Below are 19787 nucleotides of genomic sequence, written 5' to 3' on the forward strand. Positions count from 1 at the left end.
CTCCACTGGATGGATGGATGGGCCCGGCTGCGGCCCCGGGCCTCCTCCCAGCAAGTGGAGCCTGGCGTGGTCCGTGGCTTCTTCATTTTAAAGACTTCCCAAGCTGTGAAAGGAGAGTGAGTTATGGTCATAAATAAGAGAGAAGGAATACACCTGTGCTTTCTAGTAAGGTTCTAGGTGTCAGGGGTTAATTTAATGAAAACTAAATTGTTTAATTAACTTCTGCAGTGCCCAACAGGTGAACAGGCAGCTTATTACTGTTACACATCCATTTATAGCAGTTTTCCTTCACTAACACCTGCGACTCAGTTCTGTTACATGCTTATGCTGTCTGTTAATTATTTACCAAGGATTTACAAGTACAGAGTGCAAATAAAATGCTTTTATGCTGAAGACTGTATTGCACACCCAAGATTCCTGGGATTTATGCCACTGTACTACCAGGTACAATACCATCATCATCCCTGGGCTTCTGATGGAGGACTCCTCATGCATGCAGGAGCAAGAGGCAGCCACCTGCCTGCCAGACCTTGCACCCAGAGGGGCTGTGTTTGTAGAGAAGGGCTTGCTACACATGTGGCTGTGGTGGATGAGGGGATCTGTGTCCTTTCGCTTCCTTGCAGATCGATTTTTGCCATTTTGATTGACTTCCTTCCCCCCTACAAAGGTTCTTTCTTCGTAAGTGATAGCAGAAGCAAACTCTAAAAAAACCCACTGTGTGATGTGCTTGAGTTTTTTTAAAAAGAGTAAAATAGTATAAAAGTCAAGTAGCAGATCAAGTTCTGACTCAGCTGGTAACATGATCCTATGCTATTTCTGTAACATTTTTAGCTTATGACCAAATTTTTCTAATATTAGGACATTGCCATAGAAAGTGTGTCAGAGTCCCAGGCTGCCAGAATCTATCACGGTACAGAATATATACACTGCTGAGCAAGTGTGCAGGAGTAATCCAGTAAGTTCTTTGTTGTGGTTTTAAATTGCTGCAATTTTTTTTTTTTTTGGTTCTTGATTCACTTAGCAAACATTGCCATGCAGAACAACATAGCTGCTTTTTGTTTCTCACACAGTCAGGCACTGAGCTCCTGTCCACCGCTGTGCCTCTTGCAGACTGGAGTTGCTTTACTGGTAGATTTTCTGTGGTGTAAATGGCTGTAAGTCAATTCAACATGTACTAACTATGTGGATTTTATGGAAGTTGAGAATCCGGTCGTACAGCTCGTGGTTTTAGTAAGGAAGGAGTTCTGGAGATGGTCGTCCTGTTCTAGTCAGGCAAAAAAAGTACATGCAAAGTTTCTCTTAGTTCAAGGAAAACGTGTGTGAACAAATAAGCATCTGTGTTGCAGTACAAGAAAAAGCAATTACTGAGGAAATCTCAAAGTTTATGAGTAGGATTTTTTTTATAGGTTCGAACCTGCTGTGGTTTCAGAGTACCTAAGGACACTTAAAATAATGGAACTTCAGACAGTCCAGCCCAAACATGCATGACACACAGCAGCAAAGCAATCATTGTGTTTAGCAATACCAATCAGCCAGCTAATGCAACAGCTGGTCTGGGATTTTGCATTTAATTTTTGTCTGGATAATAACGAGGAGCGCAGAGTTAATGATCTGTGTCCGGTTTCCCTCCAAAGTGCTTTATTTGCACTTTGTGGCTGCTTTTCATGGTTCTTTGCAGCAGCCCCAAAATGTCAACTGACCTGAAGAAATGGACAATGGATGCTTAAAAAATCCAAAAGAAAAGCTAGAAAGGATGTTGCTTTCTAGCTTTTCATGTGCACACCTTGTACTCAGACTCCCGTTGATTAAGTAACTAGCAAAACCTATTCACATGTACTCCAATTAAAATTTAATGAGGCAAGAGGATGTATTAATATATGCTGACTAATGTGGGAGGAATAGATTCCAGTAACTCGGCTCTACAAGCCCTTTGCTTTGCGTTCAGGACTCAGTTTACTAGAAAGCTCCTCGGCGGCTGCGGAGCTCCTCTGGCATGAACAACCATCGCAAGTCTGGTTGGTTCATGTGGTTACAGCAGAAGGCAATAATGGCTTATACAGAAAATAACGTGGCTGTTCTGTAGGGCAGAGTCTTATCAATGAAGTCTGGTTTGGCTGATTGTAAGAGGTGAGGCAGGGCTCCTGCCCTAATGTGCTCCATTGGAAAAGGTCAGGGAGTCGCTGGATGTATGTGTAAATTCTGCCCTTGTATCAAAACTCTCATCAAGCAGCAGTTGGATGAATGGAGCAGCCTATAGCAAAAAGGCAACCCCTGTTGGCCCTGACTTTTAAGCAGGGAAGTTGGTGCTCAAGTGGAGGCTGTGCAACAGCTCAGCCAGCGTCAGAAAATAGCTTTTACTGCTTCTGCCTCTGCTGCAGGTTTACTGGGCAGTTGCTTTGGTATTGGCATTTCCAAAGGGATGTAGTGCCGCTTTGCAGAGCATTTAACTTCTAAAATATTGCTACCACCAGTGGGAAATGCACAAACATCTGCATGGGCAATGAAATGACCTGCCAGGAGCGGTGTGGACACTTCCTTACTTTCACACTGTCTGCATCTCTTCCCAAGTGTTTCCACCCCTCAGGCTGGCATCATCTTATAGCCAGGATGGGGGTTGGAGAAATGGTTAAAAAGAGCTTGTCTGCTCATTGCACAGTGACCTGCAGCTTCAGCTCTGTGTGGGGACTAAAATCCCACCTCTGATAACGGTATATGGCAGCAGGGTGATGCTGCACAGCTATGTTAAATGGCATTTTTGGATAAGCAGTGAAAGATCCTGCTGTATCCACTCTTAGTAATGGTTGGGCGACAGAACGGAAGTGCAATGGTGGAATTTGCCTTTGCTGCTGACCCTTGCATGACACGCAAGAGCCCCTCATCACCAGACCTTTGTTTTGCCTTATCCAGAATACAAAGCAGTGCTTCATTGGCATGGCTGGCTGTTTTCCTTCTGGCTTGACTCAGTGGCAGAACTGCAGCAAACTTTCATGAGGTATAGTAGGTTTTCCAGTTACCATCCGCTTCAATCCCCATTCCGTCCTGCAAAGGATTTCACTTGCTCTGCTGCAGTGAAGTGCTGAAGAAGCCTTCAAAGTGAGATGCAACTCTGGAGCTGAGATCTTGTGCTTCATTTTTGGCCTGGAAAGCTGCCTTTGGAACAGTAAGCATGAGATTTCTCTTAACCTTTTTTATGTGCCTTTCTGAAGAAATAGCTGGAAGGAGAAGACCTGTCAGTTGAGCTCTAAAAGAGAAACCTATTGGCTCTGAATACACTGGGGACATTATTTAAGGTCAGTTGATCTGTGAGAAGGCATGACTTATCTAACGCAGCCTAAGGTTAGTTATGCAACAGACGGGCTGTTATTTGTTGTGAAGAACAACTTCAGTGTGCGCCTGTGAAAATCAAAGGTCTTGCTGAAGGCGTGTTGTGTTCTGGCTGGAAGCTATTGGGTGTTCTTCTCTAGTGATTTTTCCTTCTGTGGTGGATTATCGTTGCAGAAAGGTTTCCAGTGGAAAAGGCATTCAGCAGTTGTAGGCTGCAAAAGTTGAGCTGCTAGAAGATGTGTACTTTGGTGGGTCCTGGTGCAGGACCATGCGCATATGGTATTGTTTCAGACCAGCCTTTACTTCCTTCTCTTCCCCACTGTACACCTCTTTGTCATAGACCACATCACTGGATTGTCCAGATGCCTACATAGGGCAGTATTTTTAAGGTAAACACTGACGAGGGGTGTTTTCTGACTTATAAAGAATGAGACGTAACAATTTGCCATTTATATTGGAAATATGAGGTTTGCACTGTGCTGGCTGCATGGCGCTGACATCTTTCTTGGAGAACGTTTCTTCCCTTTGTCGTCTTGTATTAAAACACACTGCCCGGCCGAAGTGCTGTTATCTTTCCAGAGAGATTCAGTATCACTCAGCAAATCAAAGAAAGGGGATTTCTCTTTAAAACGAGGATCAGTCTCCTATGCCTTGGGCGGGGGGTAGTAGGAGTGAGAAGCTCTGGGTAGCCAGTTTTGGGTTGGAGCTTTTGTGCCCAGAGAAGTATACTTTATCACTTGTGCAATGCTAATCATAATATTCAATAAGATTGCCTGATGTGCTTGTGGGCTGTTTTCTCTCTGTGCTTTTTTTTGTATGGTGTGTGTTGGGAGGTTTAGTATTTGCAGAATGAGGGTATTTTAGCTAGCTTTGTGCAAATATTGGTCTTGCGTGGTTTGTTAGCTGTGCACTCCTGGGCAGAACTAGGGGATGATGAAAATAATCAAATATCTTGAGCACTTTAGGTAAGAGATGGAAAAATTAAACCTTAAAAGGAAATAACCAAGGCGTATAGTCATAAGATGTTTTTCCTAGATGCTGAATTTTGTATGTAGATGGCTTGGTGAAATCCAAATTTACTGCAGTGGGAAGGTGGTGACTGTGATACAGTGTGGCAGTTTGGGTGCTTGGCGATCAAACTGGGACCAGCTGCAACAATCCCTGGTCAGGGTGCCTCAGAGATGATGATGTTCTGAGCTGATAGAGAGTGTTCGCATCTCCCTCGATGCAGCTTGGGACCTAAAGGGTTTTTCCTAGTTGCCTGTTGCTCTGGAAGTCTCTTGGCTGTCCAGCTCTGCTTTCCTGTCAGCTCCCTTTGAAGTATGCTAAGGCATTACAGTTAATGCGAGATTTCCTTTGCTTTACAAAATCAGACTCCACCTTCCCCCTTCTCAGCATCCAAAATGATTAGCAGTTTCTGTAAATCCAGGCCTATGGATTTTATGAGGACCCCTGACAGCCAGGGGTGATCATGTTCTCCCCTAGTGTTTCCTAACTAGCAAGAAATCAATGCATCACGGGGGACTGTGCCTGACATCTATTAATTATGCTGTCCCCTTACGTCTAACATACCAGAAGAGGGTCTGAAAGGCAATCTCCTTTGCCCTGGCTAATTGAGAGAAAAACAAATTGGTGCAAGTGGATGTAAACTGGTTCCTTTAAAAAAAAACGAAACCAAAACCCCAAAAAACCAACAAAAAAACCCCCAACACACACAAAAAAAACCAACCCCCCAAAAAAAACCCCAAAACAAACCCAAAAGGGAACATTTGTTTGGTACTTGCAAATGGAAGGAATAGTTGCAAACAAAAATAAAGCGTATGGTAGCAGGAGATACTTGTCTGCAACAGACCCCGTAAATGGTCCCACCAGCCCTGCAGTGCCCCACGCTAAGTGCTTGGGAATAAAACATGTCCTGCTGTTAATGCTGCATCAAATGAAGGCATTGTGGTACATGCCCGGGGCAACGGGCTGGGGTGTAGTTACTGTTTTCTTCCCATATACCATAGATGAGATGATTTTGAAGCTTTACCATTCTGACTTCTGGAGCATGCATTAAGCTGAATATGACATCAGTGTTAAGAGTTGTGGCACTTGTGGTTATGGCTTTGGGATTCCTTATATTTACTTTCTAGGGAACTAAAATTCAAAGCAGCTTTTATGGCTGTCACGAGAATATTGTCAGTTTCGAAAGAGGTGGGTAAATGTGCATGACCTTTAACTAATAAGGCCATATCCTATTTTCTGTGTGTTTCCAATTAAAAGAAGTATGTTATGATTTTTTTTTGTTAAATTATTAAAATAGGAAAGTTATTTAACTGCAAGACTACTTCTGTTTTTTCCCAAAATAAAGCTAGTGAGTTGTTGTCCAGGGGCAGAAGTTGTCATACAATTACCGTTATAAGCTGGAAGTCAAGATTTAATAATGGCATGTGCCATCTGCTGCTGGTGGTAGAAGAACAAGATGGAACCCTGGACTGCTGTAAGCACTTTTAATTTGCAGCCTGCAGCGAGGCCGCAGGGCTTCACATCCTTCTGCGGAGGAGAGGACAGGATTCTCAGTTGCCACTGCTGATCCTTCAGAAGTCAGAAAACCTTTGCTGAGCTTTTGGGTTTTTAGCATTGTAAATCTCACATGCGATGTCTTGTCGTTGCTCAGCATGGTGAGTTGTGCCTTCAGAATAAAATAAAGAAGAGCGTGCCAGACTTGACCCAGCTCTGCCTGAAGCTGGCTGCAAAGTCCTGGTTGTCACTGATGAGAGCTGGACCTGCTCTTTGGGAAGACCATGGCTAGTTTTCTTATGGGTTTTGATGGTGGCAGGAGGTGATGGGCATATTTGGCTGAGATGGAGGAGGGTGTCTCCCCATGCAGCTTCTTAAAGGGCACATCCCTCCTTATTTTTCTGGATGTGTGTTGCAAAATAATTTTCTACCTTTGTTCCTAGGACTTGGGATTCTTTTCATGAGCTGTGGTGGATCTTTTGCTACCTTAGAAAAACAAACCATATTTTTCCACTTTTTAAAATGTGCTTTGCTAAACAGGTATTTTTGTCAAACTGCAGTTTCCTCCAAAACATTTTTCTTTATATAGAAAATGGGATTCCACCTCTCCTAGACCTTTGCTAACAGCTGTTCTGCTAGCTAAATGTCACTGAATTAAAAAGAAACAAAAATAAGAATATGATGTTTTTGGATAAAGATCTTAGTTGACCATTTTGGTCCGAGGTGGAAGAAATCCTCCTCTCTTTTGAATGTTGAGATATTCTGGGGATTACTACCCTGTTATTTAACCTTGCATAACATTGTAATACTGCAGCATTTCTGGAAAGCTGTTATACATGTATATAAACATACTCTGAGCTGGCTTTTGCCTTGCTCCCTCACCCAGAGAAGTGCCGGGGCACCTCTGTATGTCCCTTGGTAACTGAGCGTGCCGCTGGTTTTGGCAGCTCAGCTTTTGGAGCTGACCTGTAATGAAGTTGGTGCAATGGGATAGTTTCAGGTCAGGGTGTGTAGGAAAAGGGGACCTGTGCCAGCCTTTTGAAGGTTGCTTTGATTTGGGCACAGTGAGGACTCCTGGGGTATTATCTGAGGATTAAGTGCAACACTAAACACTGGAGCTGGCTTGTCTAAGAAAGGGCAGTTTTTCAAAATATAATTTATAACCAACAGTTTACTGCCAGCTACAGTAATTAATATGGAACATGACGGGGCCCATCATTAATGTGCTTTGTTGTCTCAGCTTGCATTACTGCTGCTGGCAAGGCCAGCTTCTGAGGCTAATGAAGGACAGGGAAGAAAGAAATTTGTGCTGTTGTTAGCTGATGGTAATATTTCTCCAGGTCACACACTGTACCGTGCATTGCATCTGATCACAAATCTCAGCCAGACATATCAACCCAGTAAAAGCTGGTTTTCCAAGTTCTTGCTTAGAGAGGCAAGAATTACTGATTGTGCCAAGATCACTCAGAGTCGATGACAAATACCATTAATTTTGGAATAGGGGACGGGGGTGCGCAGGCTGGTCTGGAGGATGGGGACAAAACTTTTCACCTCATCTGCAGTGGTCCAGACCCTTCTTGGGTTATTGGTGAGGGAAGGCAGTTGGATCCAGTGGTGGTGGTTAGTGAACTTGTCTGAGGGAAGAAGAAAATGGAAGAGGCTTTTCCAACATTTTCTAATGGCCAACTGCCCAGATGAGGGCAACGGCTGGTGCTGCGCTGCTGATGGGAATCTCTGTTGGCGAAGAGTGTGTGGTTGGTTAGACATAGGTCCCACTTCCTGATAGCCCATCTTCAGCTGCCTGAGAGCCATATGACTTAAGCAGAAGTTTTATTATCACGCTAGTTTCCAGAGAGATGTTTGGAGCTGTTCCTAGCATTGGGTTAAGCTGCAGCAGCAGTGTGAGCTCCTGTTTGGTGTTTTGGTGAGGGAGAGGCCAGCTGACAGCTTTCCTAAGGTGTTTAAGGAGTTCATGTTAAAGTAAACAAAGCTGTTCCAATGATCTGTTTGCTGTATCAAGTCTATCTTTGCCTATATTCCAAAGAAAGATCCCACAATGTCATCAAACTTTGGCAAACCTGCCTGGGCCTGGAGAGGCTTGGGCGAAGGGGGCAGTCATATCTCCTGTGTGGAGATAGCAGTGGGAAAACCAAGTGCTGCTGAAAATTTGGCACACTTGAGTTCCATGGTCACTGTGATGTGTTGTGACACGGATTTAGAAGAATATCTTTGTTTTAGCACCCAGCCTTCATTTAAACTTTTGGTCAAACAGCCCTTTCTGACCTACAGCTGCCCACAGAGGCAACACCTAAGTGAGGCACTTTTATAGCAGAGTGTGTTATATGTTAGTTTTATTGAGCATTGCCAAAACAGTGGAGAAGGATGTTTTAAAGTCCGTTGAGTTAGTCCAGGTTTAGCTACTGCCATTTCCTAATAGCATCAGGGCTTTCTTCAGGGAATCCAAAGGAACAAAACTAGAAGGTTTCAGCAGTTCAGCTCCAGCTAGAACCAAGTAAGCAATATTCTCACGGTTCTCTCTGTGTATCTCTTCTAAACATGTCCTTTTGGCATGTTTGATGATAAAATCAGACGTATTCACTTCCTATTAAGATCACAGAATCACAGAATCCCAGGTTGGAAGGGACCTCAGGGATCATCTAGTCCAACCTTTCTAGGAAGAGCACAGTCTAGACAAGGGGGCCCAGCACCCTGTCCAGACGACTCTTGAAAGTGTCCAACATGGCTGAGTCAACCACTTCCCTGGGGAGATTATTCCAATGGTTGACTGTTCTCGCTGTGAAAAATTTCCCTCTTGTGTCCAATCGGAATCTCCCCAAGAGCAACTTGTGCCCATTCCCTCTTGTCCTCTCCATGTGACTCCTTGTAAAAAGGGAGTCTCCATCTTTGTAGCTACCCCTTAAGTACTGGTACAAGGTGATGAGATCCCCTCTAAGCCTGCTTTTCTCAAGGCTGAACAAACCTAGTTCTCCCAGCCTATCCTCATATGGCAGGCTTCCCAGCCCTTTGATCATCTTGGCGGCCCTTCTCTGGACCCCTTCCAGCCTGTCCACATATTTTCTTTATAGTGGGGACCAGAACTGTACACAGTTGTGGCCTGACAAGCGCTGAGTAGAGTGGGATGATGACTTCTTTATCTCTGCTGGTGATGCCCTTTTTGATGCAACCCAGCATCCTGTTGGCCTTCTTGGCCGCAGCAGCACACTGTTCGCTCACGTTGAGCTTTCTGTCCACCAGGACTCCCAGGTCCCTTTCGACAGGGATGCTGTCCAGCCAGGTGGATCCCAGTCTGTGCTGCACTCCTGGATTATGTTTTCCCAGGTGCAAGACCATACACTTCTCATTGTTGAACTTCATAAGGTTCTTGTTGGCCCGCTCTTCCAGCCTATCCAGATCTTCCTGCAGAGCAGCTCTCCCTTCTGGAGTGTCTGTTTCCCCACTCAACTTGGTGTCATCTGCAAACTTCATCAGGCTACACTTGATGCCGTTATCCAGATCGCTTATGAAGATGTTGAATAACATTGGGCCTGATATCGATTCCTGGGGGACTCCACTTGTGACACGTGACCACTTTAAAAAAGAGCTATTTACCACCACCCTTTGGGTGCGGCCTGTCAGCCAGTTCCCTGCCCACTGCACAGACCAGTTATCTTGGCCATAACACATTAATTTCTCCAGGAGGTCCTGGGGGACTGTATCAAAGGCCTTGGAGAAGTCCAGGTAGACAATGTCCACTGCCTGCCCCATGTCAACCAGGCAAGTCACTTTGTCATAGAAGGCCACCACGTTTGTCACACACGATCTGCCCTTAGTGAAGCCATGTTGGCTTTTCTCAATCGCGTGCTTCATTTGACTTGTGAATGGCCCTCAGGAGGATTTGTTCCATAACTTCCCCAGGGATTGAAGTAAGGCTGATGGGCCTATAGTTACCTGGATCCTCCCTCGAGCCTTTCTTGTAGACGGGTAACATTTGCCTTCCTCCAGGTACATTAAATTTCCATGGCTTAAATTTCCATGGCCTTGGTTGTAATGGTTTTTGCTGTGTGCCCTCAGTCATCCCTGTTGCTGGCTGTAATGGGTGATGTGCCTTGTGGGGGATTATATACACCCATCATGGCCTTTTTTAGATCACAGTGCTTGACCTCCTTACTTATTCCTTATAGAAGCCTCTCGAACGTTGGCTAATCCCACCAGGGTTTATGCAGACTGTCTGAAAGCCAAGTCCTCCCTGGATGGGTGCAAGATGCATCAAGGAGTTTGAACATTTGTGTCCTGGCTTGCCTGAATTAATCTTAGTTGAAGCAGCTGGATGACTGGGTAATGCAGTGTTATGCCATCAGTGTTAAATTAATGTCAGATAGGGCATGATGATTTTGTGACTGTTAAGAATATATGTGTGCAAACTACGAGGCTGGTCGAGAGAGGTGCAGAACAGGGAAATTGCTGAGAAGTGGAGAGCCCTTAGCTATTTCTGCTTTGAACTTCGTAGGTTCAGGCTCCTGAGCTGACCAGATGAGTCGCCACAGGGTTGAAAACTTTGCTGTTGGTGATTTACTTTTCTTCTTCAGAGATATTTAGTATTCAGGTGGGGTTTTTTTTGAGATTATTATTGTTGGATTGATGTTTGAGTTTTAGCAGAAGGTGAATTCTCTCTTGGGACCTTCAGTATATTTGACAGAGATGGATTTCTGAGAGCCATAGGGACGGCACAGTCAAGGATTCTGGAGCAGGGCACATGGCCAGAAACAGCTATCTGGAAAATGAACATTTCTGTCTAAAATATCACTGCTCTCATCTGTTGTAGAGTGTCAAAATCCTATAAATGGCATGGTTTGGTTTGATGCTGGAGCCGGAAGATTACCCGTCTCCAGTAGTTTCAATGTCTTTCCCGTTTGGAGGGTTCTTAAGAAATTTTTGGTAGAATTAGATTCATGGTCTGCAGTGGGGGGGGGGGGGGGAGTTCTAAATATTTTGAATACTTTTGAAAATAGTAATAACCAGACATAATGAATACCACAATAGTGATGTGTAAAAAATGGTTCAAATGTCACTCAGTAATCTTTACCCACTGCGTGTAGTGCCTTGGGACCCACAGCATGGATTGCAACTGAATTCTAGTTGCTTTTCCAAACACAGAGTCAATCAGTCCTTTTCCCCACAGAAAAGCTTGTGTTTGTTGCTTCATGTGCCTGTATACATAGGCAGAGTGTTATGTTACCAAGTAGACTTTGTAACACTAATGCTGTCTTCTGTGATTTCGTGCTGTATTAGTGAGGAGTGTATTGTCAGCAAGCTTTCCAGTATTTGTAAAAGGTCTACCCGGGGTAATAAAATCTTGTTGTTGGGAAAATTGGTCTAATTTTGAGATTGAGAGGTGTGAGAATAAAAGTTGCTTTACTGTAAATTGTAGGTAGATAACAACAGAAACTCAAATATTAGAAGAAACTGGGTATCGCACAAACCACACACTTTCACATCACTAAAACAAGAGCTCTGCTCACACAGAAACATGAACCTCTTTGCAAACCACAGAAAGTAAAAGGGAGCACTCCTGTTTCATTATTGATCTAATTGCTCTTTTCTTGATATGAGAATAGATATGAAATGCTCTTGAATATTCCAGCATGCACAAAAAATACCATCGCTTTTGGAAACTTTTAAAGGTGCAGCGCACGCTGATAAGTAGAAAGGCCATTTAATGCTGAGAGTTACAACTACCTATCTAATGTCACCTATTTGTTCTTCTGGAACTAAATATATTATAGCTTTGATAAGAGCTTTCCACTCAGGAGTGATATTAAATGTGGAGCCTAGCCCATATTTTCATGTGACTAGTAAGTTTTGGAAGATCAGTTGGTGCGATCTTTTAAGTCCTGTTTTAAGAAAAAGATCCTCTGAAGATTGGGTGTTTTGGGGAACCTCTGCGTTGGACTCCTCCAAAGCTTGCTTCCAACCCAAATTGCTCTGCAGTTCTTTGTGGTCTTTGCCTTTATCTGTAATCTCTTTTCTTTGGTTTACAATCCTATTTAAGATGAAGTTTCCCGAGTAACCTGTAAGTTTGGGCCTGTGGGACTTGTGCAAAATGTGTGTGGTTAAAACCTTGCCATGTTTGCGTGTGAGAACAAACATGCATACGAATGAGGTTCCTGGATCGATCCAGTGAAGGCTGGACGCGTTTCAAAGATTTGAGAGTCTAGCAAGGCGTGCCTTTCTGTGGGGGAACTGTGAAGGTGAGTGTCAGTCTGTGCTCACCTCCGTGTTTTACAACACACTTGCATTTATGATCTCCACCAGCTTTGCTGCTCTGCCTGCTCCTGCCAGCAATTGCACCTCCTACGCTTCTGCCGGGCTGAGCAGATTCTGGAGTCAGGCAAGCTCTCTGTGCTGGCTGCAGGCAATGCCAGGTCTCTGCCTAAGCTCTTTATGAGGCTTCAGGCAGAGCTGGGGGAAGGGTATCCTTGCTTTTCTTTGGGTTTTGCTACGGGCTTGCTCCAGTGACATCAGGCACCTTCTCTCTCCCTTGGTTTCAGCAATTTCCCTCTCCTGTGGTTCCTACAACTTAATAAGCACCTAAATTTGGGACTCTCAGCTAAAACTGTGCAGTGGCTGTTTTCTTGTAGTAGGTAGTTCATCCTCAATACCCAAGGGTGAGAGAGAAGCAAGATGCAACCTTTAATAAAATGTTTTTGAAGCAGTTTAGTTTCTTTTAAGAACTAATTTTCACTTCCTAAAGTTTCCAGCACTTCAAAATGGTCTAGAGAATTGCAGAAAAGGTCACTTCCAGCAGTAACTAATAATAAGAGATGGAGAGGAAGAATGACTTCTCTTGATAGCTTGTTCTTAAGACATCTCAATGACTTGTTTGATGAATCAGCAATGAATTTTCGCCCAAATCCCCTGGCAATTCGCTTTACCTGTAAATCATGTTCAGCACATTGTAACTTTCCTTTCTTGTTTATTGATTTGTTGATTATTCTCCCTCCCCAGGAAAACCAAATTAATTACTTCTGTTTAAATCAAGATGGGGGTGAGTCTCCAGCTGGCAAGAACAGGACTGCATGGTTGGAGAGAGGTCATTTCTACAGGGACAGGGCTTGGTAGTAGTTGTCCAAATTGTATCACCATCCATATTCCTTCTAAGGGCATTTTCCCTTGAATTGTCATGCAGTCCCAAGGCACTGAAGAGAAACTTGCACAAACGCATACAAAAGTCAGCGTCTCAGAAACGCTAGGAACTTGCTGGCTTTAGTTCTCTGTTGCTTGGCCAGTAGGAGAGGAAGCTGGCTTTTGGTTTAGGCAGATCAGGCCAAACCCTGATTTGTTTGTATTTGTGCACCAGGTTTTGTTTTGTTTGTTTCTGGAATGTAGCTGCATATAGAATACAACGTAGGAAAAGATTAAGTAAGCTTCTTTCAGAAAAGCTTTATCAGATATTTGCCAAAAAAAAAAGAAAAAAAATGATGATGGTTTTGTTCATTGTTTCCTCAGAGCTCAGAAAACTGTTCTTTTGAGTCAAGGTGAATTGTTGTTGTGTTTGTAGGATTAAATAGCTGTTTCAAAGATGCAGGTAAATATTCTGCAAGCTTCCAGATGCTGCCAGGAGGAGAAGTAAATGTTAGCTCTGGAAATGTGCAGATTACTTGCTCAGGGCCTCTTCCTGAAGGATTTCTGTACTTCTTGTTTCTTGGTATTTCGGTAGCATGTGAAAAGCCTAAGTGGGTTGAGTTTCCATTGACCAATGCTATAACAACAGGCCATGACTCTCTCCAATGAGGTGACACCATGGAACATGGTCACAGTAGGTGGATGGGAAGAGTGAAGGGACAAAGGGGAGAGGATGAAAATGGTGCTTCTGTCAGTGTTCCGGCAAAGCTGGTGACAGGCAAGACCCGCTTTCTGAAGCAGTGTTGAATAGTAATGCTTTGCTTTCTTCCAAGACTGTTCCTAGTAGTGGTTGAATTTTACTGTGCCTGCTTGATGGGAGCTGGGGAGAGGAGAAGTGATTTACCCTGAACTCTGTGTGAAGATAGCAGCTGAACCAGGGGCAGGAAATCCTAATCCCTCAGTCCTGTGGATGATAAGAAATTCATTTGTAATCCCCAGGCAGGTTCAGATGTTTTAATCCTCTACCTTGCCACTGTTTTCTGTAACCTTTTGAACCAGAAGCTGGAGAGCACCAGCATACGGAGATTTGATTTCCATCCTTTTTACAGCTGGTTGCTTTTAAGTGTAACAACATGTGTGCCTGGTGTTCAGGTGCTCAGCCCACATAATGCCATTTTGAACTATATGAATCAAAATTAATCCAATTTCCAGGAGTGTGGTCCGGTCCCCACCGAAGGATCATGCCTTCCTAAACCCTCAGTTTCTGCTTGATGATGTTCTTCCTTTCATCATCCATTATGGCATGGTGCTGAGCTGAGTACCCACCTAGAGATGACCACGTTTCTGTGGCAGATGAAATGGTTCCTGCCTCTTTGAACTTGTAAAGCACTTTGGGATCCTCTAGGACGGAAAGTGTTGTTTGTTTGTCTGAGCCAGTATTTTTACCATGCTTTACTTCCATTGCTCCTGTTAGATGTGTTGGTTTTCATTATACCTTCAGATAAGGCTCATGCGGAATAGGCTTCTGTTTTGTTTTCTCACCAGAGGAGTGATTCATATTCAAATGGAAATGTTGTATTGCTCTAAGCCAACCTTCTCCCCATGTGCTAATGGTAGGAGAGGGAGATGCAGGCGTGGACTGAGTAGGATTATTTTTCTTCTACTGCATTGAGAAACTTTTGAAAAGGCTTTTTAGGAAGGCACGGGGACTTAACTGCCTGGCATGGGAGAATCCTGGTCTTGCATGTTTTAAGAACACAAGATGAGCCAGAATCTCATCACTTGTCTGTTTAGGCTGCAGAGCCATATGCTACCAGCAATATTGTCCAAAACGAAATACAAGAAAGAGAGACTTTACTATCCCTTTTGAGTTGTTTTTTTTTTTGGGGGGGTGGGGGGGTGGGGGTGGGGGTGGTTTGTCATCTTTGTTGATGTGGTCCTATGTTTTCTCTTTCTTAAAAAGTAGTGTCATGAATAAAGTTGCTTGCACTTGTCTTGAGGCAGTGACTCTGCAGGCACTTTCTGCAGTACAGCCGAGGGCATCAGCTCATGATCTCTGCTGCTGCCTGATGCTTTCTTCAAAGGAACTGGTTGCCACCCACAGAAGAGGAGAGCTACACAGTCTAGCACACATTTCTGACCTTGTTAGAAATGGATGCTGGCTAGCCCAGTCTAAACTTGCTCAAGAAACTGTATCACAGGTACTCTAAAATAGAGAGAATGGATGCTGAGATTCCAGCTGGCAGTTCATGTGTATTCAGAGCTGTGTTGCTCTGTCACCTACAGCTCAAAGTGAACGTCACTGTAGATCTCATGGAGCCTACTGCCTGTCCCATAAACGCCCAGACTGAGATAATAGTGTATTTAATGGAAATCTATAAAATTTGGGTGAGTATCCTCACCTTAATTAAAATGACCTTAACTAACGGAGCCTACTCAGGAGGAGATTTGCCGTGTTTTAAACTCACAGCTCAGCTCAGTCTGTTTGCTTTGGTGGTTCTTCCAGGTTGGACTTGGCTGTGTGAAATGATCCTTTACCACTTGCCCTTTTCATTCCCACAGACTTAGTGAAACTGGCTGAATGTTCCTAAGGTGCCATGAGGTTTTTAGATAAATGTGATACATGAAGAGACATTGATGCTTTTAGCAGCACCAGAGGAGCCACTGAGCCTTGGAAGATCTGTTGACTTTAATGGAATATCCATGGCTGTCCTTTGTGTTGCTTTGACAGTTCAATTAGAGTAACAGGCTGAAGGCATTGCGAGGATCAGAAGTATTCTGCATTTTTGCTGGCATAAATTTAGTATTTCCGAGGATGAGGTAAAAAGAGAGACATTGACAGGTCTTCGTAGCTGCTTGTAGGTTCGTTCACCACTGGAGAGCTGGTGAGACAAATGTGAGACCTTGGTTACACGTCACCTAAATACTTTCTGACTTAAAAGCATTTGAGCTGGAATCACTTGCAATTAGCATGGGCTTGGCAGAAACTGGCACTACTGGTATTTGCACAGAAACTGTTTGCAGAGTCCAGTTGTGCCATGAGGAAAACTGCCGTTAGCAAGTAGCGCAAGCATAGTCTTCAGGTGGTGTCTGTGCAGTAACTGCTCTTATAGCAGCTATGTCCTTGGTGGCACAGTAGCAACTCTAAAACTTAGAGCATAGCTGTCTCCTGTACCTGGTCGCTCTCACCCAAACATTATGGTCTTTAACCTATTTATCGTCATAGTCACCCATTTTTTAGGCAGCTTTTGGTGTCTGGGAGCTTTTAGCTACATTGCTTGTGAGGACCTAGGCCTGTGCATGGTCCAGGAAGATGTGACCATTGCTGTGCTCTTCATAGTCTTCTTGGATGAGGCAGTTTCCACTACAGTTGACTGTTGTCAGGCTGATGCAGAGTGAAACCTGTTGTAAACTCAAACGACCCATCTGGGATCAATTGCCCAAATGACACAATAAATTATATATATGAGTTTGTTAAATTAACTAAATAATGGGGACCAGAGGGCACCTGCTGCTCCCCCCCAACCTGTGTTGCTGCTTGGAGGTTGGGCAAGGTGTCTCCTGCCTGCTTGATGGAGCCTGGGAGCTTGTGAGTGGGTGGCGTGGGAACTGGGGACAACTGAGGATTTGTACAGGGAGGCAGAGTTGCTCCCTGGGGCAGAAAAATAAATGTATGATTCTTGGCCCTAGAACGAAGAAAGCAAGACGCTATGGACTTGTTGCAACCCGTGCAGTCTGTGAATGTTTTCTTCTTGTCAGATGCTGCTGTCACATAAGTAATTTTATTGCCAAAGGGCAGGGAATGAACTAATGAAGTGGGAGAGAGGGCTACTTATTGCAGGGCCATGTGTTGTGAAAATCAGTGCACCAAATGTACAATTCTTCACTTTCTGCTCTTGCAGTGTTTATCTGTATGATTTGGGCAGGGAGAAGGAGTGGTGGTACAGGAGGTACATCTGTCTCATCCAGGAGAAAGCGCATGTTCAGATGAGAAGGCATTATGCATACGGTGCCTGCAATTAGCCCTTAAAATAGCACAGTCCACATCTTTGTAATGTATTGAGTATACCTTGATAAGAAACAGTCTGACTGAAGTATTGAGCTTATTGTAGTGGATCTGCTGTGACTCATCAGGAAACTGAAAGTCTTGAGACAAAACTCGCCCCCCCTTCAGCCTTTTTGGAAGAGACGGGAATTAGTCTTAGACGGGAAGTAATTAATTGTTCTGTGATTGTCATAAATAGGTACCAAACAACAAGCTCGCACTGAAGTATTTATAACCTAAGCCCTGTCTTGTGAGTCCTGCTATCAAGAGTCTCCATCAGACAGAGATAGTGAAAAAGAAAGGTCTCTGGAATGAGCAGCACTTCCACCTACATGCGTTTAAGTGATACAGGATGGAGGTGAGCTGGTAGGCTGCATGCTGTAATAAGCCATTTGCTAGGATAATGGCTGCAGGCTACAAATGCCATTTCTACTTAGTCGGTCTGTTCAATGCAAACATTAAAAGAGGAAAAAAAACTTCTGCCTCAGTAAAGCCTATAATGCTCTTAATGCCTGGTGTACTTCATGAATATTAATTCAGCTGATGTCGCAATACCCTACGGAGGCAGATGGCATGTGCACCACAGCCGCCTTCATCTGCCTGGGAAACTGAGGCGGTGGGAAGGACTTTAATTGTTTGAGGCTTCTGGTTCTAGACTGGAGCAAAATCCTGGGCAACGGCCTAGCTTGCCTGTGAGCAGGATGGAGCTGTCTTTCAGTCCTTGGCAGGAGTGTGGGAATTCTGAATTTCAGAGACTAATCCCATAAATTTAGGGTTTCGTTTGGAGAGATTTACCGCCTGCTGTTGCGGACAGCACTGCCCTGCGTATTGGAGTCACAGAGGGCGCATTGGCACAACTGGCAGAGGTGGATTGTGAGGGGATGAATATGTGCAGGAATATCTCTAATTTAGTGAGTAGCTGTAGCCATTATGTATCTGTCTGACTGGGATATTGCTGGAAATCCAGATGTTGGGAAAAGAAAGAAGAGAATCAAGATGATCGAATACCTGTTTAAAAAAATCCAATGCCCAAGGAAAAGGAGCTTGATGGCTTTGTGTTTGTCTGCAGTGAAGTCATGGCAACGGAGCACTCATTTAGCAAAATTAACTGTTTCTCTATCTTACAAAGAAAATCAAATGAAAATGATGCAAAGGAACATCCTTTTATCTCAATCAAATGAGTCCATTTGTGCCAAAGCAAAGGAGTCATTCTGGGGAGTTTGCTCCAGAGAGCATGTACTTTATTAGGACAGAATGTAATAGTTGTCCCAAAGCCATAACCGTAAGAGCCTGGTGCCCTAGGCAAGTACTTTTAGTAACAGGAAAACCAAAGTTTGGTTCCTGCACCCATATGGTGTTGAAATACACACTTTGGAGCATGATTTTTAGCTCTCAGTTGTTTAGGATTTCAGCTCAGTTAAGCTCTGGATACAGCTTTCAGAAGGGCTATAATCTCTTTGAAGTTCCCTATGGGTAATGCTTAGTTTCAGAATTATTTAGGAACCTAGGGATGAAATGCTGATGCTGCTTCTTCACTCTGGGTGTACCCAAATACTTGTAAAAAAAAAAAAAAAAAAAAAAGCCCAGTTGCCTTTAAGTCCCTTTGGCTTTAATTGAGACATAGGCTTCTTTGTGCCCAAGACTCCTTTTTAGCTCCTAACCTTAGTAGTATTTGAAATAATTCTCACACAAACCCCGGAAATAACATCTTTGTGCTACTTCTGTTTTGATGTTCACTGCCCATCTCTGTGCATAGACCATTTTGTGAAGCAGTACATGTGGGTGAACCACATGGTGACTGTATTGGTAGGCATGAAAGCTCATTTTACATCACCAAGAATCTCATATTTGGAATTCAGAAATTGTTCATCTTGGTAATGAGTGGGGGCAAGCTCTAGGGAAAATATAATAAACTCAGATGTGCTGCTTGAGGCACCTGGAAAGTGGCATTTCTCTTAAGTAGTGTTCTCCGACCAGATTGAATTTTACTTTGTGGCTGTCCTGGAGATGGTTTTAGGCAATGCCTTATGGTTTCCATGAAAGCGTCTGACAGCAGAGTTACAGAGCTTTTATCTGTATGAAGGAGTGAAACAGTTTGGGGGAGATTTTTAAGGATGATTCAAACTTGATGTGGTTTCTGTTAAAAATATTGGGAAGCATCAGACTAATTGAAACCTGACCATTCATTGGCATCAGTGCTCACCAGGTGAACATGAGTTGTTTTTCCATTGCTTCTCATACCTGGATGAAACATGTGCCTTTCTCCTGGAACTTAAACTTTGGTTTAATGAAAGAAAAGTGAGAACTCAGTGTAGGTGAATGAATTTTGGTCAGTGAAGGGAAGCCACAATCATTTTATACACAGGTAGATCTCTTGGATGTTGTTGTTGAGATCTTCCATGTAAAAAGGCAATGTTTGAGGGTTTTTTGGAAAGCCCCTCTTCCAGGAGGAATCTCATGTAGCTCTTCACGCTACTGAACTGTGCTTGTCAAATGGGGTGCAGAGGCTGCCTGGGGGTGTGTGATGCTTCCCAGCTCAGCCTCAGACTGGTGTGTTTGCAGCAATGGCTGGCTGTTTCTTTCCACTTGTTTCTCTTCTCCAAGGCTGGATGTAGCCCTTGCTTTTGCCATTAACAGCATGAGAGCAGAAGGGCCAGGCTGTAACAGCCTCCTGCCGGAGCAATGCCTGTAGGCTCGGATGTGGCTGCCTGGAGGGAGGAGAGCAAGCGAGCGAGAGTGGGAGTGCAAATCCAAGGTGGTTGTATGTGAGATTATGTCTAGAGGCTTTTGAGGA

General features: G+C 43.9%; 1 protein-coding gene across 6 annotated transcripts in view; it reads left to right on the forward strand.

The window, feature by feature from the left end:
* LPP (LIM domain containing preferred translocation partner in lipoma) overlaps nucleotides 1-19787 on the forward strand; it is a 356036-nt gene that overhangs the window by 80154 nt on the left and 256095 nt on the right. The gene's annotated exons all lie outside the window — the stretch shown is intronic.

Source organism: Phalacrocorax carbo, chromosome 7, assembly GCF_963921805.1.
Source record: "Phalacrocorax carbo chromosome 7, bPhaCar2.1, whole genome shotgun sequence".
NCBI lineage: Eukaryota > Metazoa > Chordata > Aves > Suliformes > Phalacrocoracidae > Phalacrocorax > Phalacrocorax carbo.